The 25,937-nt window shown below is 44.8% G+C and overlaps 1 protein-coding gene across 8 annotated transcripts in view; it reads left to right on the top strand.

Moving 5' to 3' along the window:
- The window catches only part of sipa1l1 (signal-induced proliferation-associated 1 like 1), a 586,476-nt gene that overhangs the window by 480,792 nt on the left and 79,747 nt on the right, over nucleotides 1–25,937 (top strand). The gene's annotated exons all lie outside the window — the stretch shown is intronic.

The following is a 25,937-nucleotide window of genomic DNA, read 5'->3' on the forward strand; positions in this document are numbered from 1 at the left end:
CCATTACTAATGTGTAAGAATTATGGTTAGGGTTAAACTCAATGACTCGGTAAACATTATGGTATAAATTCAACCATGCATGCCTGAAAACAGAGCTCTCTATATATTGTGTACTCATAACTATTATGCACCAATGGTTTGATGCCAATCCTAGGATCCAACTTTCTAGAGAAAGGGTTAGGGTTTTCGTGATGGTTTATTTCAATTATTGATCACTTTTTATGAAGAATTTTCTGGTATATTTTCCTCTTGCTGTCTTGCTTATTTTTCATGGCAATGTTGAAATGATGCTTTGCTTTTTTTTATCGGTCCTGATGTCTTAATATGTATCTTATTTAGTGTACCTTAACCAGAGGGATGCAAGGGAACTTTCTTGCAGCAAGGTAAAATTATGTAGACAATTGAGGACCTGCAGTATGTAGACAGGCACAATAAATGCTTATAGTCAGCATTTATTTTGGATGGTACCAGAGTGAGCAATAAAGATAAAGATGCTTGTTCCCTGCACTTTCTTTCTGTTTAAGGTTTCCCTCTTTAGGTTTCACTGTGATGCAGTGAAATCCATCCCAAAGTCCAAAGCTGCCTTTGACATAGATTAACAGGAATTTCTGTTCCGTGTGGTGCCTGCACCTATGTTGTTTTTCTTGTCAATACTAGGAGGCGAAACTGCCACATACCAGACAGCTTCGAGACAGTCTTTTCACGTCAACAGTTGCCTTGATGGATGAGGAATAGAAAAGATTGCTGCACTTCAGTTGAGGCCTGGCAGAATCTGCCACCCTTTATTATTTTTGTTAATGCAACACTTCGAGTTAGTAGGTTCCAGTTTTATCGCAGTGCATTAATATTGCTGGTTTGCCAAACCTCCTTAGCATTTAGATTTTTTTTAAAAATCCAGAAGCTTCAGTGTTTTATTTTCTTGCTATTTTTTCTTTAAAAGGAAATTTCCTACAACATTTTACGTCTGGTGGAATGTCAGGTAGTTGAATTTTCTTAAATGATTGTATTCTCTCAATTCCCGCGAGCTTTTGTGGTGCCAGAAAGTGTTTGCTGGTCTTTTGAGACATTTGTGTGATTATATTTGATGTGTTGGTTATGGTATAACCAGTTTGATGCATGCGTTATATGGTGTGAATTGTGGATGGCATGAAGGCATTTGACTTGACAGCTTGGAGCACTCCAAATAGGTGTAAATAAGGGTGCCTTGGAAAACCATTCAACATCTAACTATCTACACTCAACTCCAATGTATTCTGCCATTTTGTTTATTACCATGTGAGTGTCTATCTCTCTCTCTCTCTCTCTCTCTCTTCCTCACACACACACACACACACACACACACATATTCTCTCATACTCGCTCTCACACACACTTTCACTCCCAGTCACACAAGCGCACCCTCTCTCTCTCACACACACACACACACGCATAACCATTACAAGAATATCTATATCTTTCTTTATATGCCCTAATCTCTTTCTAAGAGCTTTGATTAATGGGCAATTGATTAATTTTCATTTTGAAAACAAGGGCTTGTTTTAATACTCAAAAACAATCCGATTAGGCAAGTATCAATTCAGTAATGTCCCCAACATGAGCCAGGGTTTCCTCATGCCCCAACCTACTTTCCCTCTGAAAACTGCTGATCGACTCTCCAATCGTTATCCAGTGGATGTCTTTCAATTGATACTCGAGTTCAAACCTGATCTCCTGGTCATGTGTAAAAGCACTTTAGCATTGCTGCAACTGATTATGTTATAATAAGTATTTTTGATATTAGCTAACTGAACTAGCCAGGGCAGTAGATAATTTATATTATATCATAGAGCATTTTGCAGTCATCCAACTCCTTTTGATTCAAAAGGTAGTGTTTCTTGCCAAGTATTGGCGCACCATGGTGTGAATATTACCACACTGAAAGAAATCAAGTTTGCTCAGGAAGGACAAAGTTACAAAAGTTGGAGCTGGCTGCATCTGGCAATATGAGAAATTTGCCAAACACAAAATCACAGGGGTGGGTATTATGATTGATAATTAATTTGTGTTATCCAGCATTTTGCATAAGTAATTAAGCAATTTCAGTTTTTGAAAAAAATTGAAAGAGTCTATGCATTATCTATAACCGGTGTGACAATATGAGGAAGAAACAGTTCTATTTGACCACTTTTGCTGAAATTTTGCAAGCAGATAAACTTGTCATGGAAACTTCCAATTTATTGTGTGACATTGAAAACAGCCATGGACTATGTGCTGGGCAAATTGTCTCCAATGAAAATGTTCTATGCAACGCACAACCTTGCATCACACTTGAAAGAATCAGACACCTTGACTGCAGCAAGAGAAACAGTTGTCCATGTTGTCACGTACATTCTTGAAACTGCGTGCTACCTTGTAATGGCGCCCACAGCCAATCTCAAGCCTGCAGCCATGCTGTACATCATGCTGTCTAACTCCGACATGGGAGTGAGAAGGAGGATGTGGAGCCGGAAACTTCGGCACACAAAGATTACACAAACTTCACTGTTCGTTTAAGTGCCCTGCATAAATTTGTGGCTGAATTTGCTGCTCTTCGGTAATGGTGCTTTTGCCTTCCTTATCATGATGTATAAATGTCTAATCCACACTGTCAACTTATGTTTAACCATTATTGTGTAACAAGGTGAAGGAATGTGAAACATAATCTTAAAGAGCAAATTAAATAAACCCTTTGTTTGTCTAGTTACTGTTGGAATCCCCCTTCTTCATGTAACGAGTGTGTTCACCTAATTTATATGCAACTATCTAAATACCTTGTACAGTGACAAATCCGATTTGAGCTCTTAGTTATAGTTTTTATTAATAATCAGAACTGAAAATTTTGGACTTTAGCAATAGCCAACACTTTCAAGAGAGAAGTGAAAATTGGATACACATCATTACATTTTGAGGAAGTAATTGGCATTTTTCCTACGTTCTTTCTCCTTCATCAAGCTGGCACTCCAGTACAGTACCGAGAGAATCCTGCCATATCAGAGGTATAGTGTGTTTCAAATGAGACATTAAATCGAGGTGCACTCATTTAGATGCAAAAGATCCCGTGGTATTATTATGGTGAGCAGCAGGGAAGTCATCCTCTGTTAGCAAATATTTATCCCTCAATCAACATCACATAAACAGATGATTTGGTCATTGATATTTGTGGGAGCTTGCTATACACAAATTTGCTACCACTTTTCCTGCATTATACAGTGAATACAAATTGGTACAACCAATTAATTAATTTCAATGTCGACTGGTCGTGAAAGGCGTTATATCAATGGAAATTTTTTGATTTTCTTTAACTTCACAAAGACATACACTTGACGTGCAGGTTAGGTGGATTGGCCATCATAAATTGCCCCTTAGTGACCAAAAAGGTTAGGAGGGGTTATTGGGTTACGGGGATAGGGTGGAAGTGAGGGCTTTAAGTGGGTCAGTGCAGACTTAATGGGCTGAATGGCCTCCTTCTGCACTGTATGTTCTATGTTCATTGCAATGGAATCAGATTGCTATCAGCAATGGCTTGCAACAACACAAAGATTGCAATAAATCAGCCCTGTTAATTATATGAGCATGATATTTACGTAATTCATGGCACTGTCAGGAATTTGCTTGCCCAAGCATTTTCAAAATGTGAGAAAGCGATTTAGCAATACAGGGCCTAGTCAATTTCTGAAACATATTCTATCAAACCGTTGTGAGGAAAAGAGTGGTGATAGCAGGCACACATTCAGGTATACAAGCTTGCTGTATGTTGTCAGTGTGCAAGTATGTATGTGTTAGTAATTGACCACCTTAATTTTGGAATACGTTCCATACATAGTTTGCATCTTTTATGTAACGAAAAAAAGACTTTCTCCATCAAAGTAAAGGATCAGTTGTTCATTTGTGTTATTTTAAAAATTAAATTTTAATATGCTGGTCTCCATTCATTCACCTTTATTCATTTCTCCCTTTAATATTTGACTGTCTGTAGGGTTGCAAGTAAGGGATTTTGTCCATTTCTAAATGTGCAAACTTACCATTGATAGATAACTGGGTTTTATATATTTTATTGGAAGCCTATGTCACCACCTCTCCCCCCCCCCCCCCCCCCCAACGGATGGAATTGCTGTCAGACTTGTGTTTGAACATTGTGTGGTTGGATACCAGATTGTGTATCATGTCTGGTGCTTTGCATACCTATAGGGAGGTGCAGGCTAGTGGATGATTGATGGTATTTCACAGAGAAGGAAGACCAGGAATGCTAGTCGCCCTATATGAAGCTAGCAGGTCATCGGCATTCATTATTGGTGAAGAAATGTTAAAGGGGAAAACTTTGAGGGATCGCTTAGAAGGTGCACGTTTGGGTATAAAGATAGAAAATGCTGGAAATATTCAGCAGGTCAGGCTGCATCTGTGGAGAGAACAGAGTTAATTTTCAGGTCAGTCACCTTTCATCAGAACGGAAGGAAGATAGGGCGGCACGATAGCACAGTGGGTAGCACTGTTGCTTCACAGCGCCAGGGTCCCAGATTTGATTCGCGGCTGGGTCACTGTATGAGCATAGCCTGCACAGGAAACCCCTGCATCCACGTGGGTTTCCTCCGGGTGCTCCGGCTTTTTCCCACAAATCCCGAAAGGCGTGCTGTTAGATAATTTAGACATTCTGAATTCTCCCTTCATGTACCTGAACAGGCACCGGAATGTGGCGACTAGGGGCTTTTCACAGTAACATCATTGTAGTGTTAATGTAAGCCTACATGTGACAATAAAGATTATTATTAGTATCATTATAGAATACCAACTTCCAGATGGATTCTATCTCCTTTCTGAGCTGGCGAAAGATCATTGACCTGAAACCTTAGCTCTATTTCTCTCCACAAGTGCTGCTTGACCTGCTGCATATTTCCAGAGATTTTTATTTTCAATACAGATTTCCAGAATCCACATGCTTTGTTTTTCACCTTTTGGGTTTTTAAGTTAGTATGATGTTGGGCTGTTCAGTGGATAAATAAATTGCTCATACATGAAGAATAATACTTTGAACAACGCATTAGAGTTCATTGTGGGCAAGTGTGAGATCAAGCACTTTGGACTCAAGAAAGACAGGTCCAGAATACTTTCTAAATAGCGAGAATCCATGAACTGTGGAGGTGATGTGGAAAGACCTGTGGGCCAAATGGCCTCCTGCACTGTAAGGATTCTATTAAAAATGAAAAGACCTCTGGATAATGTTGGTCTTTATATGAAGAGTTCTGTTACAGTTCCATGAAACTGGCTAGACTTCCACTTAAAATATTCTCTTCCGGGCAGCATGGTGGCGCAGTGGGTTAGCCCTGTTGCCTCGCGGCGCCGAGGTTCCAGGTTTGATCCTGGCTCTGGGTCACTGTCCGTGTGGAGTTTGCACGTTCTCCCCGTGTTCGCATGGGTTTCGCCCCCACAACCCAAAGATGTGCAGGGTAGGTGGATTGGCCATGCTAAATTGTCGCCTAATTGAAAATAATGAATTGGGTGCTCTAAATTTTAAAAAAAATAAAAAAATTTATATTCTCTTCAGTTCTGGCACCACACTTCAGAAAGGATATTTTGGAGAGAGTGCAGAACAGATTCCCCAGAAAGATACTGAAGCTGAAAGGGTTAAATTATGGGGACAGATTGCCTTTTGTTCCCGTGTGTATAGAAGATTAAGGATGAATTGAGGGATAAAGAATTTGAAAGTGTAGATAAAACAAAATTATTTCCTCTGCTAAAAGACTCCAAAAGCAGGAAGCAAAACTGTAAAAACTGAAGCCAGGCCATTCAAGGCCTGATGTCAGGTATTAGCTCTTCATGCAAAGGGTAGTTGATAGCTGGAACAAAGGGCCAGACTTTTGAGAGTCGGAAATACTCGGCAGACATTTACTAATGGCAGCAGAAGTCACGCTCCTGTCTTTGACAGGTCCAATTTATGCTGAATGAGAAAAGGGAGCGGAACATGATTCACACAGAAGGGCAAGCCAAACTCAGCAGGGCCATCAGTTCCGAATTCAAGCAGACCTCATTTTTGCTGCTGCAGCAGCCTTAATTCGCAGTATGCGAGTCACGAACTGATGCCATAGATGGAAATGCTCTTAATTGTGGATAGGAGGTATATAACTGTCATGATCGGGAGTTTTTTTAATGCCCCACTTTATATTAAAAAAAAAGACAGGCTTTGGCTGTCAACAAGCTTCTTTAAAAAAAAAACACTGTTTTGGATGACAGGTATAGGTTAGGGGGAAAAAAAATAGCACCTGATCGTGCATTTTCATTGGAGCTTTTTATTGATGTTCCCCCTAGGCTTTTGTTATGTCATTCTGAATGCTTGGCTGAGTTTTGAAAGCTACATTTATCTCAGCGGGACACTCAGAGTTCACCATTTGATTAACAGTCTGTTCAAGGGTTACCTGTCTTTGATGTGGGGTCTGAATAGAAGTTTGTTTTTATAAGAGATCAACCTCTTAAGATTTAAACGGCATGAATGGGTTCTATGAATGGGGATGTTTTCACTGTCACATGTGAAAGAACAAGAGCTGTTGCAGATTGTTAGAAGTTTTTTGTCATCTTTAGATAGCTCATAAGATCTTCCCATGGTGGATATTGGATAAGTCGCTATGTAGATGGCATGGAGGCAATGAGGGACCATGGGGATAGGTAGGGATTGAGGGGCTGGCAGGAATGAGAGCTAGATGGCCTAACACCTTATAAAGCAACTAGGACCAAGTCACAGAAAACGGAAGTGTACCCTCCAATCAGGCCACCTTGTCACTGTCCACCACCATGGCCATCTACGCTCTGCTTTTGGGGTCGGTGACTGAAACATTGTACCTCGAAAACCAAAATCCAGCCCAAACTCTATCCCCCCCGGGACCACCCCACCACCAAATATTGTGAGACCAGATCAATTTATAATTACAAAACTAGGATGTGTGAAATGCAGATCAGGGTATTAAGGGATTAGGAACCAAGGTGGGTAAATGGGATTAAACTACTGATCACACATTTTCCAATTGAATGATGGAGGAGGCTAATTCTTTTTAATGACTTACACCTGTTCCTATGTTCTTATTGGAAACTATTGGTCTATCTCTCCCATATGTAGACACCATGGGGAGAGGAGATAAACACTTAAGTGCAAAAGAAAGCTAGTGATTTCCCTTTGTGATCATGATAGATAAGTTATTGAGATAGGGAATCGGGTAGTGTTGAGATGTGGACTTTATATTAAAACCCAGAGGAATAACTTCTTGTTGAGGAATAACCTTATTGTCAAAAAGCGCAATAACTAATTTGGAATGCAAATGAACGAGATTTAGTGAGCAACAAATATTGATAATTAACATTCCACCAGTCGGCATGGCACTATACACAAATTCAACATGTATCGTTCTGTCTTTCCGTGGGTCCTAGGACTTGTGGAGTCTTATCTTTTTTGTTCCTTGAATCGCGTCTCTTGAATTATGACATTCTTTGAGATTTTAACTTGGTTAACTTACCTCTAACATACATATAAACACTTTTGCAGCTTTAAGACTTCAACTGTAGTTTTCAAGTCTATCTTGACCCTTGAAGCTTTCAGGCCACCATAACTGCTGAAGCTGCATATTTCACAGCAACCCCCAACCTTCTGGGTTTCTATTGCAGCATCTAACGCATGACAATTACCTGTTGACTGGCAATGTCCTATGCAATTCTTCTTCCCACCCCACCAACGTGATGGAAGTTATTCCCTGGCAAATGCAAAGATCTTTGTGATGCACCCCTATTTTTACAATTTTTTAGCAGGTAGCTTTGCAACATTTAGCCTAAGTATATGCACCTGTGTCAACCCAACTAACAACTCATCACCAAACTCTTGCAAATTAAGGAAAAAAACTGAAGTTACAGTCAGGCAGGTGGTCAAAGCAACAGGTGTTCCAGGGCCTCCTGTCAAAAAATAAGTTATTATTAACAGTTAGAAGTGAGACGGCACGGTGGCGCAGTGGTTAGCACTGCTGTCTACAGAGCTGAGGACCCGGGTTCAATCCCGGCCCCGGGTCACTGTCTATGTGGAGTTTGCACATTCTCCCCGTGTCTGCGTGGGTCTCACCCCCACAGTCCAAAGATAAGCAGGTTAGGTGGATTAAGAACATAGAACATAGAAAATACAGCACAGAACAGGCCCTTCGGCCCACGGATTGGCCACGCTAAATTGCCCCTTAATTGGGAGAAAAAAAATTGGGTACTCTAAATTTATTTTTCAAAAAGGGAGGCCAGAGCTATGAACCTGATCGATTCAATAAAGGTGGTCTGAGACCAGGTGTTCCAGGGTCTCTAGTTTAAATACAAATTAGAGTTAACGGTTAGAAGGGATACTGAAGTTGCAAAGCTGATTGGATCAATTTGTTGTGGGAAGCAGGAACACTCTTCTCAATGGTCAGGAGATAATCCACTTAAGGTTTTAAAACTGAATGGGAGTGTTTTCACAATGAAATATGTTAGAAGCTTTGTTTTCATCTCTGCATAGCTCCTGAGATCTTCCCATGGAGGTTACTGGGTGAGTAGCTATGTCGGTGGCATGGAGGTGATGAGGGAACATGGAGGTGGGTAGGGGTGAAAAATCCCAATAATACGTGAAAATGAAGACTTTTTATCACTACATTTTCTTAACGATACAGAATGATAACTTTGGCATTGTGAAGTCTAACAGTGGGAATCTTCACTGTGAGCTGAAATTGCTTTCAAAATGTTTTAGTGAAGGTGACACAATGGCTGGAATTTTCTGGCCATTCACGCCGACGGTGCATACCTACCATGGGTTCTCCGGCAGCGAGGGGTGAATTCAACAGGAAGCCCCATTGACAAGAATGCGTCCAGAAGATCCCGCTGCCAGTCAATGGGCTGCCTCCAGTGCCACGAAACATGTGGGTTGAGTGGAAAATCCTGCCTATTGTTGAAACTGAAATGCATATGTTTAAAACACTTCAAAAGCTGACTGGAGTAATAAAAAAGGATTTCAAAACTGTTTAGCACAAATAAATTAGTAAAATATTAATGCTGACCAAACTATTATGCATTTCTGGAACTTTGTTCTATTTTTAAATACTTAACCACTTAAACTCAACTAAATCCCATTCATATATGTAGTTTTAGATGAGCATTGACTATTATTCATAATTCATGATGGAGTCCATTGCAGGTTTCCAGAAAGATGAACATGGTCAGTACACACAAAGCCATGTTTAAGAGTCTGTAAAATAGATGACTGCAAAATATCTCACAGTGCTTTGTCTGCCCAATATATAGTAGATTGCCTTGCCCATTGCCACCTCAGTAGTATTATCTGATTATCCTTGTCTCAGTTCATGTGTTACGGAAACCCTCATTTATTTATTTTGAGACTTGACTGTTGCAATGCACAACTAGCACACCTCCCAAATTATCCTGTAAACTTGAGGCCATTTAAATCCCTGTTGCCCATGTCCTTACTTTTACCCAAGGTTGATAAAGAGGTCACGTAGACACTGATCCTGTCCAACGATTATTTTCTACTCCACTACCTGTGAGGACAAGGGGTCTACAGGGAGAACAGCCACAAAGCAAACCAAGTCACTATGGCTTAGAAGGTTGTTTAAGATGGGAATGAGCAGAATAGAAATGTGGCAGTAACAGGGGTCTCTATAATTAGGGGGAAAGATAGCATCCTCTGAGAATGAGAATGATGATGGGTGTGTTGCCAGTGTCATGTGAGAGTACCTTTAAGAAATGGGTGTTTAAGAAATGTACATTTAAAAAATGAGTGTTTATCAGTGATGTCAGTGTGGGTGATGCTGGGCTGTCTGTCAGCTTTTTACTTTCATTTTAGGCTGGTTGCTGCAGTGCGTGTTTTAGTTTTGTTTTCAGTGTTGGAGCTGAAGCCAGACCAAGCAGGTGTACTGCTGTTCTCTCTGCCATCAAAAGACTATATCTTGATCATTTGGGGAATTCAGAATTATAAATGTTTTCAGTAGTGAATGTAAACCTGATGTGCTTCTGTTAAAAGGTGTTTCTTCTGTCTTCTGGATGTTGTTTGGGAAGTTATTAAGGATTACTTAGTGTTATATTCTTTGGGGGTTGTATTTGAATTGATGGTTGCTAAGATGCTCATTGTATGTTCTAAAAAGGTTAACTTGAGTTCATAGAATAAACATTGTTTTGCTTTAAAAATTACTTGTCCATTTCTGCTGTACCCCCCATACCACAATTTATTAAAAGTTGTGGGTCAGATGAACTCCATGATACACTTTGGGGTTCTCTAAACCCTGGCCCATAACAAATTGGGGGTTCGAGCGGGATAAAAGTCTATCTATTGGATTGGCTTTGTGAACTTAAAGACAGTGAGGGGTGAGGATATTGTGGTTGTTTTTCAGGTGTGGTATTTCAGTTTAAGTAGGGGGTGTATTGTGGACAATGGCTCTTTCAGAGGCTCTGAGGTTTTTGGAGGTGGAGACGGTCACACGCAGTACCTTATGGACAGAGACTAAAAGCAGACTTTTAGATTCGGCAAAAACATTGCAGTTAACATTACCTGACAAAATGCGAAAAGATGAGGTAATTATGGTGGTGGCTAAGCATTTAAAGTTGCCTGAGATACAGTTTGACTCATTGGAAATAGCAAAAATTCAGTTACAAATTAAACAAATGGAACACGAGAAAGAATTAAAGCAGCTTGAATACGAAAGAGAGAGAGAGGAAAAAGAAAGGGAGAGAGAGGAAAAAGAGGGAGAAGAAAGGAAAACAGAAAGAATAGCCCTAGCAGAATAAAAAGAAAGAAAAAGAGAGATACAGATCAGGGAAAAAGATAAAGAGAGAGAGTTTGAACTTCAGAAAATGGCCATGAAACATGACAGTCAGTTAAAATTGGCAGACGTAAAGGGAAATGTGCACTTGGTGTATAGTGATGAGGATAGTGAGAAAGAGCGTCATAGTCGAAGGCTTGGTGGGAATTTATTTAAATATGTCCAAGCATTGCCAAGATTTAACGAGAAGGAGATAGAAGCCTTTTTCATTTCATTTGAGAAGGTAGCTAAATAAATGAAATGGCCACAGGATCCTGAATGAATATTTCTCATCGGTATTCACGGTGGAGAAAGGCATGGATGTTAGGAAACTAAGGGAAATAAATAGTGATGTCTTGAGAAGTGTGCATATTACAGAGGAGGAGGTGCTGGAAGTCTTAAAGCGCGTCAAGGTAGATAAATCCCCGGGACCTGATGAAATGTATCCCAGGATGTTGTGGGAGGCTAGGGAGGAAATTGCGGGTACCCTAACAGAGATATTTGAATCATCGGCAGCCACAGGTGAGGTGCCTGAAGATTGGAGAGTGGCGAATGTTGTGCCCTTGTTTAAGAAGGGCAGCAGGGAAAAGCCTGGGAACTACAGACCGGTGAGCCTAACGTCTGTAGTAGGTAAGTTGCTAGAAGGTATTCTGAGAGACAGGATCTACAAGCATTTAGAGAGGCAAGGACTGATTTGGGGCAGTCAGCATGGCGTTGTGCGTGGAAAATGATGTCTCACAAATTTGATTGAGTTTTTTGAGGGGGTGACCAAGAAGGTAGATGAGGGCAGTGCAGTAGACGTTGTCTACATGGACTTTAGCAAAGCCTTTGACAAGGTACCGCATGGTAGGTTGCTGCAGAAGGTTAAAGCTCACGGGATCCAGGGTGAGGTTGCCAATTGGATTCAAAATTGGCTGGACGACAGAAGACAGAGGGTGGTTGTAGATGGTTGTTTTTCAAACTGGAGGCCTGTGACCAGTGGTGTGCCTCAGGGATCGGTGCTGGGTCCACTGTTATTTGTGATTTATATTAATGATTTGGATGAGAATTTAGGAGGCATGGTTAGTAAGTTTGCAGATGACACCAAGATTGGTGGCACAGTGGATAGTGAAGAAGGTTATCTAGGATTGCAACGGGATCTTGATCAATTAGGCCAGTGGGCCGACGAATGGCAGATGGAGTTTAATTTAGATAAATGTGAGGTGATGCATTTTGGCAGATCGAATCAGGCCAGGACCTACTCAGTTAATGGTATGGCGTTGGGGAGAGTTATAGAACAAAGAGATCTAGGAGTACAGGTTCATAGCTCCTTGAAGGTGGAGTCGCAGGTGGACAGGGTGGTGAAGAAGGCATTCGGCATGCTTGGTTTCATTGGTCAGAACATTGAATACAGGAGTTGGGACGTGTTGTTGAAGTTGTAAAGACATTGGTACGGCCACACTTGGAATACTGTGTGCAGTTCTGGTCACCCTATTATAGGAAGGATATTATTAAACTGGAAAGAGTGCAGAAAAGATTTACTAGGATGTTGCCGGGACTTGATGGTTTGAGTTATAAGGAGAGGCTGGATAGACTGGGACTTTTTTCCTTGGAGCGTAGGAGGCTTAGGGGTGATCTTATAGAGGTCTATAAAATAATGAGGGGCATAGATAAGGTAGGTAGTCAACATCTTTTCCCAAAGGTAGGGGAGTCTAAAACTAGAGGGCATAGGTTTAAGGTGAGAGGAGAGAGATTCAGAAGGGCCCAGAGGGGCAATTTCTTCACTCAGAGGGTAGTGAGTGTCTGGAATGGGCTGCCAGAGGTAGTAGTAGAGGCGGGTACAATTGTGTCTTTCAAAAAACATTTAGATAGTTACATGGGTAAGATGGGTATAGAGGGTTATGGGCCAAGTGCGGGCAACTGGGACTAGCTTAATGGTAAAAACTGGGCTGCATGGACTGGTTGGGCCGAAGGGCCTGTTTCCATGCTGTAAACTTCTATGATTCTAGGACATGTGGGTATTACTGATTCAAACAAAGCTGATAGGTAGGACTAGTGAAGTGTTTGCATCACTAACGGAGGAGGTATCTGGAACGTATGTGGAGGTGAAAAAATCTATCTGAGGTGCATATGAACTAGTGCCTGAAGCCTACAGACAAAGGTTTAGAAATTTAAGGAAAGAATTTGGTCAAACATACATGGGGTTTGAAAGGCTCAAACAGAGTAATTTTAATAGGTGGATAAGGGCCTTGAAAATAGACCAAACGTATGAAGCCCTCAGAGAAATTATATTTTTGGAGGAGTTTAAAAATTCAATTCCTGATGTAGTGAGAACTCATGTGGAAGAGCAGAGGGTTAAAACTGCGAGATTAGCAGCAGAAATGGCAGATGATTATGAATTAGTTCATAAATCAAAGCTTGGTTTCCAACATCAGTTTCAGCCTGTGAGGAATAGAAACTGGGGACATGAGAAATACTCAAGTGGTAAAGGTAAAGGTGGTCTGATGGAAGATAATAAGGAGAGTGTACCTCAGATTAAAAACAAAATCCAGGAGGGTGGAAAAGAAATGAAAAGTTTCAAATGTTTTCACTGTAATAAACTAGGCCATGTAAAGTTGGTGGTTGAAGAAAAGCACTGGGAAGGCTGATGTGGTAAAATAGGATAAGACAGTGGGGTTTGTTAAAGTGGTAAAGGAAAGCGCAAGTGAAGCGAAGAAGGTGCAAAAGATTGTACAGCCTGATCAAGAGGTGATTGATAAGAAGGTGCGAGATGTCTTTAAAGAATTTACTTGTGTGGGTAAAATTTACTCGTGTGTATCAGGAGGAGTAGGTAAAGAAGTCACAATTTTAAGAGATACGGGAGCTAGTCAATCTTTAATGGTAAGAGATGAGTTATGTAGTTTGGAAAGAATGTTGCCAGAAAAGGTGGTAATATGTGGAATTCAGGGTGAGAGGAGTAGTGTTCCATTATATAAGGTAAGGTTGGAAAGTCCAGTGAAGAGTGGTGAAGTGGTAGAAGGAGTAATAGAGAAACTATCTTGTCCAGGAATACAGTTTATCTTGGGTAATGATATAGCCGGATCGCAGGTGAGAGTGATGCCTACTGTGGTTGATAAGCCAGTGGAAAACCAGACAACTGAAGTGTTGAAGGACGAATATCCTGGGATTTTTCTGGATTGTGCAGTAACAAGGTTGCAAAGTCACAGGTTAAGACAAGAGGAGAAATCAGAGAGTGAAGATGAAGTTGAAGCGCAATTTTCAGAAACTATTTTTGATCAGATGGTTGAAAAAGAACAAGAACAGGCGGAGGAAGAGGCGGATATTTTTAGTTCAGGAAAACTGGCGGAGTTACAACAGAAAGATGTAGAAATAAAACGGATGTATCAGAAAGCATACACGGAAGAGGAATCTGAGTGTATACCAGACTGTTGTTACCGTAAAAGTGATGTCTTGATGAGAAAATGGAGACCTTTACATATGCAGGCGGATGAAAAGTGGGCAGAAGTTCATCCAAGTAGTATTGCCGGTAGGGTATAGAAAAGAGGTGTTGCGAGTTGCACATGAGGTACCAATGGGAGATCATTTGGGAATAAGGAAAACTCCAGCTAAAATCCAGAAACATTTTTATTGGCCTGGACTATATAAAGATGCAGTTAAATTTTGTCAATCATGTCGCACATGTCAAGTGATAGGGAAACCTCAAGCAGTGATAAAACCAGCGCCCTTAATACCCATTCCAGCATTTGAGGAACCTTTTACAAGGGTCCTAATTGATTGCGTAGGACCGCTTCCTAAAACGAAAAGTGGGAATCAATATCTTTTGATGATAATGGATGTGTCTACTAGGTTTCCAGAGGCCATTCCGGTACGTAATATTACAGCTAAAAAGATTGTGGAGGAGTTACTTAAATTCTTTACTAGATATGGACTACCCACAGAAATACAATCGGATCAAGGATTAAATTTTACCTCAAGGTTATTCAAAGAAGTTATGGATCGCTTAGGAATAAAACAATTTGAATCAACTGCGTACCATCCAGAATTGCAGGGAGCATTAGAAAGGTGGCATCAGACATTAAAGACAATGTTGAGGGCTTATTGTCAAGATTATCCAGATGATTGGGATAAAGGAATTCCGTTCATACTGTTTGCAATTAGAGATGCACCTAGTGAGTCGACCAAATTTAGTCTTTTTGAACTAGTTTTTGGTCATGAGGTAAGAGGACGACTTAAATTGATTTAAGGAAAAATTGGTGAGTGAGAAATCGGAAATTACATTATTGGATTGCGTGTCAAGTTTTAGGGAACGATTAAATAGAGCAGGTGAATTGGCTAGACAGCATTTAAAAGTTGCACAAAATGTCATGAAACGGGTAGCGGACAAGAAATCCAAAGTTCGTAGTTTTGCCAATGGAGATAAAGTTTTAGTGTTGTTACCAGTGGTAGGTGAACCTTTAAGAGCAAGGTTTTGCGGACCTTATCAGATTGAAAGGAAATTAAGTGAGGTGAATTATGTGGTAAAAACACCAGATAGAAGGAAGACTCACCGAGTGTGTCATGTGAATATGCTTACAAGATACTTTGAAAGGGAAGGAGAGAAAAAGGAGGAGGTTTTGATGATTCTAACTCAAAGTGACGAACCAATCCAGATGACTGTGAATTTGACATATCTCAAATTAAATTGGAAAACGAGGGGGTTCTTAAAAATTGGGATAAATTCTTCCAGAGAAAAAACAAACTGACCTGAAAGAGTTATTGATATCACATGGGCATATTTGTGGAGATAAATTGGGAAGTATTAAAATGGCTATACATGATGTAGATGTTGGAAATGCTGTTCCAATCAAACAACATCCAGATAGACTTAACCCTTTAAACTTGGCACAGGTTAACAAAGAGATTGAGAGTATGCCTAAAAATGGCATAATTGAAGTGGGTTGCAGCCAATGGAGCACACCCATAGTGATGGTACCAAAACCAGACGGTACCCAACGGTTGTGTGTGGACTATAGAAAGGTTAATGCAGTTACAAGAAAGGACTCTTATCCTATCGCACGTTTGGAGGATTGCATTGAGAAAGTGGGACAATCCGCTTTTATTTCCAAACTGGATTTACTTAAAGGTTACTGGCAGGTACCTTTATCCGAAAGGGCGAAGGAGATTTCAGCTTTTGTGACTCCAGATGGTATATACCAATTCAAAGTTATGCCATTTGGCATAAAAAACGCCCCAGCCACATTTCAACGGTTAACTATCAAAGTCGTTTCAAGATTACCCAATTGTTCGAAATACATCGACGATCTGGTAATTTTCAGCCAGACATGGAAAGAACATTTAAAACATCTGATTGAGTTATTCGATCGACTTCAGGAGGCGGGTTTGGTGATAAGCCTAGCCAAAAGTGAATTTGGAAAAGCCCAAGACAATTTCCTTGGCCATACAATTGGACAGGGTCGAATTGTCACACGGGATGTGAAGACAACAGCTACTGAGGAGTTTCCGATAGCCTCAAGACAAAGGGAAATAATGCGATTTCTTGGCATGAGTGGATTTGATCGAACATTTGTGCAAATGTTTTGTAGCGTTGTTGCTCCACTGATGGACTTGCTGAAGAAACGTCGAAAATTTCAATGGACAGCAGAGTTTCAACAGGCATTTGACTGCCTGAAAGCTGTGATAACCAATGCTCATGTGTTGGAGAATTGCAAGGGGCTCTGTGATCAGATTGAACTAAAGTATTTTACTTTAAAGAGAAATGCCAAGGCCTAGAGAAATGGACAGATCGTGCAGAGACCTTCTTGTTCAAAGAGACTGTCAATCAGGAAGGATTTCAGTTGGAGGAAGAAGAAGAACAACAAAAATGGACTATATTATATCTGTTTGCGTGTGTTGTTTTTTGAAACGAGAAAGTATATTTACTGTGTGAATTTCTTAGAGGATAGCGAGAAGATGAAAAATGAAACCATCTTGAAGTTGATGGGTTTTTTTTTTTCTTGGGGGGGGGGGGCGGGGGAGGTGTCATGTGAGAGTATCTTTAAGAAATGGGTGTTTAAGAAATGTACCTTGAAGAAATGGATTTTTTATCAGTTATGTCAGAGTGTGGGTGGAGCTGGTCTGTCTGTCAGCTTTTTACTTTTGTTTTAGGCTGGTTGCTGCAGGGTGTGTTTTAGTTTCGTTTTCAGTGTTGGAGCTGAAGCCAGACCAAGCAGGTGTACTGCTGTTCTCTCTGCCATCAAAAGACTATCTCTTGATCATTTGGGGAATTCAGAATTATAAATGTTTTCAGTAGTGAATGTAAACCTGATGTGCTTCTGTTAAAAGGTGTTTCTTCTGTCTTCTGGATGTTGTTTAGGAAGTTATTAAGGATTAGTTAGTGTTATATTCTTTGGGGGTTGTATTTGAATTGATGGTTGCTAAGATGTTCACTATGTTTCAAAAAGGTTAACTTGAGTTCATAAAATAAACATTGTTTTGCTTTTAAAATTACTTTTCCATTTCTGCTGTACCACACCTGTAGAGTGGGCCGTGTGCTCCCCATACCACAATCTATTAAAAGTTGTGGGTTAAAATATTGGTGGGGAAGTGGGTGTCGTTTGAGGCCAAGAATATAGTAGTGGACAAGGGAGGTCGATACGTGATGGTGAGCGGTAGGCTGCAGGGGGCGTGGGTGGTATTGGTAAACTTATATGCCCCGAACTGGGACAATGCTGGATTTATGAAGCGTATGTTGGGGCGCATTCCGGACCTGGAGGTAGGAAGCTTGATAATGGGGGTGGTGGATTTTAACACTGTGTTGGACCCAGCATTAGATCGTTCCAGATATAGGACGGGGAAGAGGCCGGCTGCGGCCAAGGTGCTTAGGGAGTTTATATATATATTTTTAAAAATATTTTATTGAAAATTTTTGGCCAACCATCACAGTACATTGTGTATCCTTTACACAATAACATAACCGTATAAATAACAATGACCTGTTTTATAAACAAAGAATAAATAATATATAACAAAAACGAAAACTAAAATTAAATGGCAACTGCCTTGTCTCAGATAAACACTCTCCAAAAATATGATTTAACAGTCCAATATACAATTATTTATAGCAACGACCTATACATGTTATACATGTATATTAACAACCCTGAGAGTCCTTCTGGTTCCTCCTCCTTCCCCCCCCCCCCCCCCCCCCCCCCCCCCGGGCTGCTGCTGCTACCTTCTTCTTTTCCATTCCCTCTATCTTTCTGTGAGGTATTCGACGAAAGGTTGCCACCGCCTGGTGAACCCTTGAGCCGATCCCCTTAGGACGAACTTAATCCGTTCCAGCTTTATAAACCCTGCCATGTAATTTATCCAGGTCTCCACACCCGGGGGCTTGGCTTCCTTCCACATCAACAGTATCCTGCGCCGGGCTACTAGGGACGCAAAGGCCAAAACATCGGCCTCTCTCGCCTCCTGCACTCCCGGCTCTTCTGCAACCCCAAATATAGCCAACCCCCAGCTTGGTTCGACCTGGACCCCCACTACTTTTGAAAGCACCTTTGTCACCCCCACTCAGAACCCCTGTAGTGCCAGACATGACCAGAACATGTGGGTGTGATTCGTTGGGCTTCTCGAGCATCTTGCACACCTATCCTCTACCCCAAAAAATTTACTGAGCCGTGCTCCAGTCATATGCGCCCTGTGTAACACCTTAAATTGAATCAGGCTTAGCCTGGCACACGAGGACGATGAGTTTACCCTACTTAGGGCATCCGCCCACAGCCCCTCCTCAATCTCCTCCCCCAGCTCTTCTTCCCATTTCCCTTTCAGCTCATCTACCATAATCTCCCCCTCATCCCTCATTTCCCTATATATATCTGACACCTTACCGTCCCCCACCCATGTCTTTGAGATCACTCTGTCCTGCACCTCATTCGTCGGGAACTGCGGGAATTCCCTCACCTGTTGCCTCGCAAAAGCCCTCAGTTGCATATACCGGAATGCATTCCCTTGGGGCAGCCCATATTTCTCGGTCAGCGCTCCCAGACTTGCGAACTTCCCATCCACAAACAGATCTTTCAGTTGCGTTACTCCTGCTCTTTGCCATATTCCAAATCCCCCACCCATTCTCCCCGGGGCAAACCTATGGTTATTTCTTATCGGGGACCCCACCAAGGCTCCCGTCTTTCCCCTATGCCGTCTCCACTGTCCCCAGATTTTCAAAGTCGCCACCACCACCGGGCTTGTGGTGTATTTCTTCGGTGAGAACGGCAATGGGGCCGTCACCATAGCTTGTAGGCTAGTCCCCCTACAGGACGCCCTCTCCAATCTCTTCCACGCCGCTCCCTCCTCTTCTCCCATCCACTTACTCACCATTGAGATATTGGCGGCCCAGTCGTACTCACTTAGGCTCGGTAGTGCCAGCCCCCACCATCCCTACTACGCTGTAAGAATCCCTTCCTCACTCTCGGGGTCTTCCCGGCCCACACAAAACTCATGATACTCTTTTCGATCCTTTTGAAAAAAGCCTTCGTGATCACCACCGGGAGGCACTGAAACACAAAGAGAAATCTCGGGAGGACTACCATTTTAACCGCCTGCACCCTCCCTGCCAGCGACAGGGATACCCATCTCTTGACCTCCTCCTCCATTTGTTCCACCAATCGCGTTAAATTTAACCTATGCAATGTACCCCAATTCTTGGCTATCTGGATCCCCAAGTAACGAAAGTCCCTTGTTACCTTCCTCAGCGGAAAGTCCTCTATTTCTCTGCTCTGCTCCCCTGGATGCACCACAAACAACTCACTTTTCCCTATGTTCAATTTATATCCTGAGAATCCTCCAAACTCCCGAAGTGTCTGCATTATCTTTGGCATCCCCTCCGCCGGGTCCACTACATATAACAACAAATCATCCGCATACAGAGATACCCGGTGTTCTTCTCCTCCTCTAAGTACTCCCCTCCACTTCTTGGAACCCCTCAATGCTATTGCCAGGGGCTCAATCGCCAGTGCAAACAATAATGGGGACAGAGGGCATCCCTGCCTTGTCCCTCTATGGAGCCGAAAGTATGCAGATCCCCGTCCATTCGTGACCACACTCGCCACTGGGGCCCTATACAACAGCTGCACCCATCCAACATATTCATCTCCAAAACCAAATCTCCTCAGCACCTCCCACAGATAATCCCACTCCACTCTATCAAATGCTTTCTCGGCATCCATCGCCACCACTATCTCCGCTTCCCCCTCTGGTGGGGGCATCATCATTACCCCTAGCAGCCTCCGTATATTCGTATTCAGCTGTCTCCCCTTCACAAACCCAGTTTGGTCCTCATGGACCACCCTCGGGACACAGTCCTCTATCCTCATTGCCATTACCTTGGCCAGAATCTTAGCGTCTACATTTAGGAGGGAAATAGGTCTATGGGACCCGCATTGCAGCGGGTCCTTTTCTTTCTTTAGGAGAAGCGATATCGTTGCCTCAGACATAGTCGGGGGCAGCTGTCCCCTTTCCTTTGCCTCATTAAAGGTCCTCATCAGTAGCGGGGCGAGCAAGTCCACATATTTCCTGTAAAATTCAACTGGGAATCCATCCGGTCCCGGAGCCTTCCCCGTCTGCATGCTCCTAATTCCTTTCCCTACTTCCTCTATTTCAATCTGTGCTCCCAGTCCCACCCTTTCCTGCTCCTCCACCTTGGGAAATTCCAGCCGTCCAGAAAGCCCATCATTCTCTCCCTCCCATCCGAGGGTTGAGCTTCGTATAATTTTTTATAAAATGCCTTGAACACTCCATTCACTCTCTCCGCTCCCCGCTCCATCTCTCCTTCCTCATCCCTCACTCCCCCTATTTCCCTCGCTGCTCCCCTTTTCCTCAATTGGTGGGCCAGCAACCTGCTCGCCTTCTCCCCATATTCGTACTGTACCATATTCGTACTGTACACCCTGTGCCTTCCTCCACTGTGCCTCTGCAGTACCCGTTGTCAGCAGGTCAAATTCTACGTGTAGCCTTTGCCTTTCCCTGTACAGTCCCTCCTCCGGTGCCTCCGCATATTGCCTGTCCACCCTCAGAAGTTCTTGCAGCAACCGCTCCCGTTCCCTACTCTCCTGCTTTCCTTTATGTGCCCTTATTGATATCAGCTCCCCTCTAACCACTGCCTTCAGCGCCTCCCAGACCACTCCCACCTGGACCTCCCCATTATCATTGAGTTCCAAGTACTTTTCAATGCACCCCCTCACCCTTAGACACACCCCCTCATCTGCCATTAGTCCCATGTCCATTCTCCAGGGTGGGCGCCCTTCTGTTTCCTCCCCTATCTCCAAGTCCACCCAATGTGGGGCGTGATCCGAAATGGCTATAGCCGTATACTCCGTTCCCCTCACCTTCGGGATCAACGCCCTTCCCAAAACAAAAAAGTCTATTCGCGAATAGACTTTGTGGACACAGGAGAAAAACGAAAACTCCTTACTCCTAGGTCTGCTAAATCTCCACTGGTCTACTCCTCCCATCTGCTCCATAAAATCTTTAAGCACCTTGGCTGCTGCCGGCCTCCTTCCAGTCCTGGACCTCGACCTGTCCAGCCCTGGTTCCAACACCGTATTGAAATCTCCCCCCATTACCAACTTTCCCACCTCTAGGTCCGGGATGCGTCCTAGCATACGCCTCATAAAATTGGCATCATCCCAATTCGGGGCATATACGTTTACCAAAACCACCGTCTCCCCCTGTAGTTTGCCACTCACCATCACGTATCTGCCCCCGCTATCCGCCACTATAGTCTTTGCCTCAAACATTACCCGCTTCCCCACTAATATAGCCACCCCCCTGTTTTTCGCATCTCACCCCGAATGGAACACCTGCCCCACCCAACCTTTGCGTAGTCTCACCTGGTCTATCAGTTTCAAGTGCGTTTCCTGTAACATAACCACGTCTGCCTTAAGTTTCTTAAGGTGTGCGAGTACCCATGCCCTCTTTATCGGCCCGTTCAGCCCTCTCACGTTCCACGTGATCAGCCGGGTTGGGGGGCTTTTCCCCCCCCCCCCCTTGTCGATTAGCCATCTCCTTTTTCCAGCTCCTCACCCGGTTCCCACGCAGCTGTGTCCTCCCCAGGCGGTGCCCCCCCGCCCATCCCACCCCATACCAGCTCCCCCCTCTTCCCAGCAGCAGCAGCCCAATAGTTCCCCCCTCCCCCCCCCCCCCCCCCCCCCCCCGCTAGATCCCCTACTAGCGTAGTTACACCCCCCCATGTTGCTCCCAGAAGTCAGCAAACTCTGGCCGACCTCGGCTTCCCTCCCGTGACCTCGGCTCGCACCGTGCGCTGCCCCCTCCTTCCTGCTTCCCTATTCCCGCCATGATTATCATAGCGCGGGAACCGAGCCCGCGCTTCCCCCTTGGCCCCGCCCCCAATGGTCAACGCCCCATCTCCTCCACCTCCTTTCCTCCCCCCACCACCTCCTGTGGAAGAGAGAAAAGTTACCACATCGCAGGATTAATAACATAAAACTCCTCTTTCCCCCCTTTTTACCCCCCTCTTCGCCCCCCCATACTCGCCCCACCACTTTGTTTCAAACGTTCTTTTTTTTAATAACCCGCTCATTCCAATTTTTCTTCCACGATAAAAGTCCACGCCTCATCCGCCGTCTCAAAGTAGTGGTGCCTCCCTTGATATGTGACCCACAGTCTTGCCGGTTGCAGCATTCCGAATTTTATCTTCTTTTTGTGAAGCACCGCCTTGGCCCGGTTAAAGCTCGCCCTCCTTCTCGCCACCTCCGCACTCCAGTCTTGGTATGCGCGGATTACCGCGTTCTCCCACTTACTGCTCCGAGTTTTCTTTGCCCATCTAAGGACCATCTCTTTGTCCTTAAAACGGAGGAATCTCACCACTATGGCTCTAGGAATTTCTCCTGCTCTCGGTCCTCGCGCCATCACTCGGTATGCTCCCTCCACCTCCAGCGGACCCGCCGGGGCCTCCGCTCCCATTAACGAGTGCAGCATCGTGCTCACATATGCCCCGACGTCCGCTCCCTCTGCTCCTTCAGGAAGACCAAGAATCCTTCGGTTGTTCCTCCTCGCGTTGTTCTCCAGCGCCTCCAGCCTGTCCACACATCGTTTATGGTGTGCCTCGTGCATCTCCGTCTTCACCATCAGGCCCTGTATGTCGTCCTCATTCTCGGCAGCCTTTGCCTTCACGACCCGAAGCTCTCGCTCCTGGGTCTTTTGCTCCTCCTTTAGCCCTTCGATCGCCTGTAATACCGGGGCCAACAGCTCCTTCTTCATTTCCTTTTTGAGTTCTTCCACGCAACGTTTCAAAAACGCTTGTTGTTCAGGGCCCCATGTTAAACTGCCACCTTCCGCGCCATCTTGGTTTTTGCTTGCCTTCCTTGCCGCTGCTCTAAAGGATCCACCGCAATCCGGCCACCTTCCTCTCCTTTTTTCATCCGTATCCAGGGGGGATTCCCTTCTGGTTCACCGCACAGTACTTCTGGCCGTTAAAATTGCCGTTGGGGCTCTTATTAAGAGCCCAAAAGTCCGTTCCACCGGGAGCTGCTGAAACGTGCGATTCAGCTGGTCATCGCCGCACCCGGAAGTCCTTAGGGAGTTTATAGACCAGATGGGGGGAGTGGATCCGTGGAGATTTGCCAGGCCCCTGGCCAGGGTATTTTCTTTTTTCTCCCACGTACACAAAGCCTACTCCCGGATAGATTTTTTTGTTCTGAGCAGGGCGCTGACCCCGAAAGTGGAGGGAACAGAGTATTCGGCCATAGCCATCTCAGACCACGCCCCGCACTGAGTGGAACTGAAGTTGGGAGAGGAGAGGTACCAACGTCCGCTGTGGCGTTTGGATGTGGGGTTACTGGCAGATGAGGAGGTGTGCGGGAGGGTACGGGGGTGCATTGAAAGGTATTTGGAGGCCAACGGCAACGGGGAGGTGCAGGTGGGGGTAGTATGGGGGGCGCTGAAGGCAGTGGTCAGGGAAGAGTTAATCTCCATCAGGGCTCACAGGGAGAAGAGAGAGGGCAGGGAAAGGGAGAGGTTAGTGGGGGAGATTTTAAGGGTGGACAGGAGATATGCAGAGGCCCCTGAAGAGGGACTACTTAGGGAGAGGCGAAGTCTCCAGACGGAATTCGACCTGTTGACCACAGGGAAGGCAGAGGCACAGTGGAGGAAAGCACAGGGGGCGATGTATGAGTTTGGGGAGAAGGCGAGCCGGATGCTGGCACATCATCTCCGTAAGAGGATGGCAGCGAGGGAGATAGGTGGAGTCAAGGATGGCAGAGGAACTACGGTGCGGAGTGCGGTGAAAGTTAATGAGGCATTTAAGGCCTTCTATGAGGAGCTGTACAGATCTCAGCCCCCAGCGGGGGAAGAGGGGATGCGACGATTTCTGGACCAACTGAGGTTCCTGAGGCTGGAGGAGCAGGAGGTGACTGGTTTGGGGGCGCCAATTGGGTTGGAGGAGCTGATTAAAAGACTGAGGGGCATGCAGGCGGGGAAGGCCCCGGGACCAGATGGGTTCCCGGTTGAGTTCTACAGGAAGCACGTAGACCTGTTAGCCCCGTTGCTGGTGAGGACTTTCAATGAGGCGCGGGAGGGGGGGACCCTGCCCCTGACAATGTCCGAGGCGATGATCTCTTTGATCCTGAAGCGGGATAAGGACCCACTGCAATGTGGGTCGTATAGGCCGATTTCGCTCCTTAATGTGGATGCTAAGTTGCTGGCAAAAGTGCTGGCTACGAGGATTGAGGACTGTGTCCCGGGGGTGATTCATGAGGACCAGACGGGATTTGTAAAGGGCAGGCAGCTAAACACCAATGTGCGGAGGCTCCTAAACGTGATAATGATGCGATCGGTGGAGGGAGAGGCGGAGATAGTGGCAGCTATGGACGCGGAGAAGGCCTTTGACCGAGTAGAGTGGGAGTATCTCTGGGAAGTGCTGCGGAGGTTTGGGTTTGGGGAGGGGTTTATCAGTTGGGTTAAGCTCCTATATAGAGCACCGGTGGCGAGTGTGGTTATGAATCGGCGGAGGTCGGAGTATTTTCGGCTGTATCGAGGGACGAGGCAGGGATGCCCCCAGTCCCCCCTGTTGTTTGCATTAGCAATTGAACCTTTGGCCATGGCATTAAGGGAGCCCAGGAAATGGAGGGGGGTGGTCCGAGGGGGAGAGGAGCATCGAGTGTCGCTGTATGCAGACGACCTGTTGCTGTATGTGGCGGATCCAGTGGAGGGGACGGTGGAGGTCATGCAGATCCTAAGGGAGTTTGGTGACTTCTCGGGCTATAAGCTCAATGTAGGGAAAAGTGAACTCTTCGTGGTGCATCCAGGGGACGAAGGAAGAGGGATAGACGACCTACCGTTGAGGAGGGCGGAAAGGAGCTTTCGGTACTTGGGGATCCAAGTAGCTAGGAGTTGGGGGGCCCTGCATAAACTTAATTTGACGCGGCTGGTGGAGCAGATGGAGGAGGACTTCAAACGATGGGACATGTTGCCACTCTCGCTAGTGGGCAGAGTACAGTCGATTAAAATGATGGTCCTCCCGAGGTTTCTTTTTGTGTTCCAGTGCCTTCCAATTATGATCACCAAGGCCTTTTTTAAGAGGGTAGGCAGGAGCATCATGAGTTTTGTGTGGGTGAACAAGACCCCGAGGGTAAGGAGGGGGTTTCTGGAGCATAGTAGAGATAGAGGAGGACTGGCGTTGCTGAATCTGGGTGGCTACTATTGGGCAGCCAATGTGGCGATGATCCGTAAGTGGGTGATGGAGGGAGAGGGGGCGGCATGGAAGAGGTTGGAGATGGCGTCCTGCAAAGGAACGAGCCTGGGGGTGCTGGTGATGGCACCGCTGCCGCTCTCGCCGACAAGGTACACCACGAGTCCGATGGTGGCGGCAACGCTAAAGATCTGGGGGCAGTGGAGACGACACGGGGGTGCGATGGGAGCCTCGGTGTGGTCCCCGATCAGAGATAACCATCGGTTTGTCCCAGGAAGGATGGACGGGGGGTTTCAGAGCTGGCATCGGGCAGGGATTAGAAGAATGGGGGACCTGTTCATCGATGGGACGTTTGCGAGCCTAGGGGCGCAGGAGGAGAAGTTTGGGCTACCCCCGGGAAATGCTTTCAGGTACATGCAAGTGAGGGCGTTTGTGAGGTGACAGGTGAGGGAATTCCCATTGCT

The sequence above is a fragment of the Scyliorhinus torazame genome, chromosome 2 (genome assembly GCF_047496885.1).
Source record: "Scyliorhinus torazame isolate Kashiwa2021f chromosome 2, sScyTor2.1, whole genome shotgun sequence".
In the NCBI taxonomy this organism is placed as follows: domain Eukaryota; kingdom Metazoa; phylum Chordata; class Chondrichthyes; order Carcharhiniformes; family Scyliorhinidae; genus Scyliorhinus; species Scyliorhinus torazame.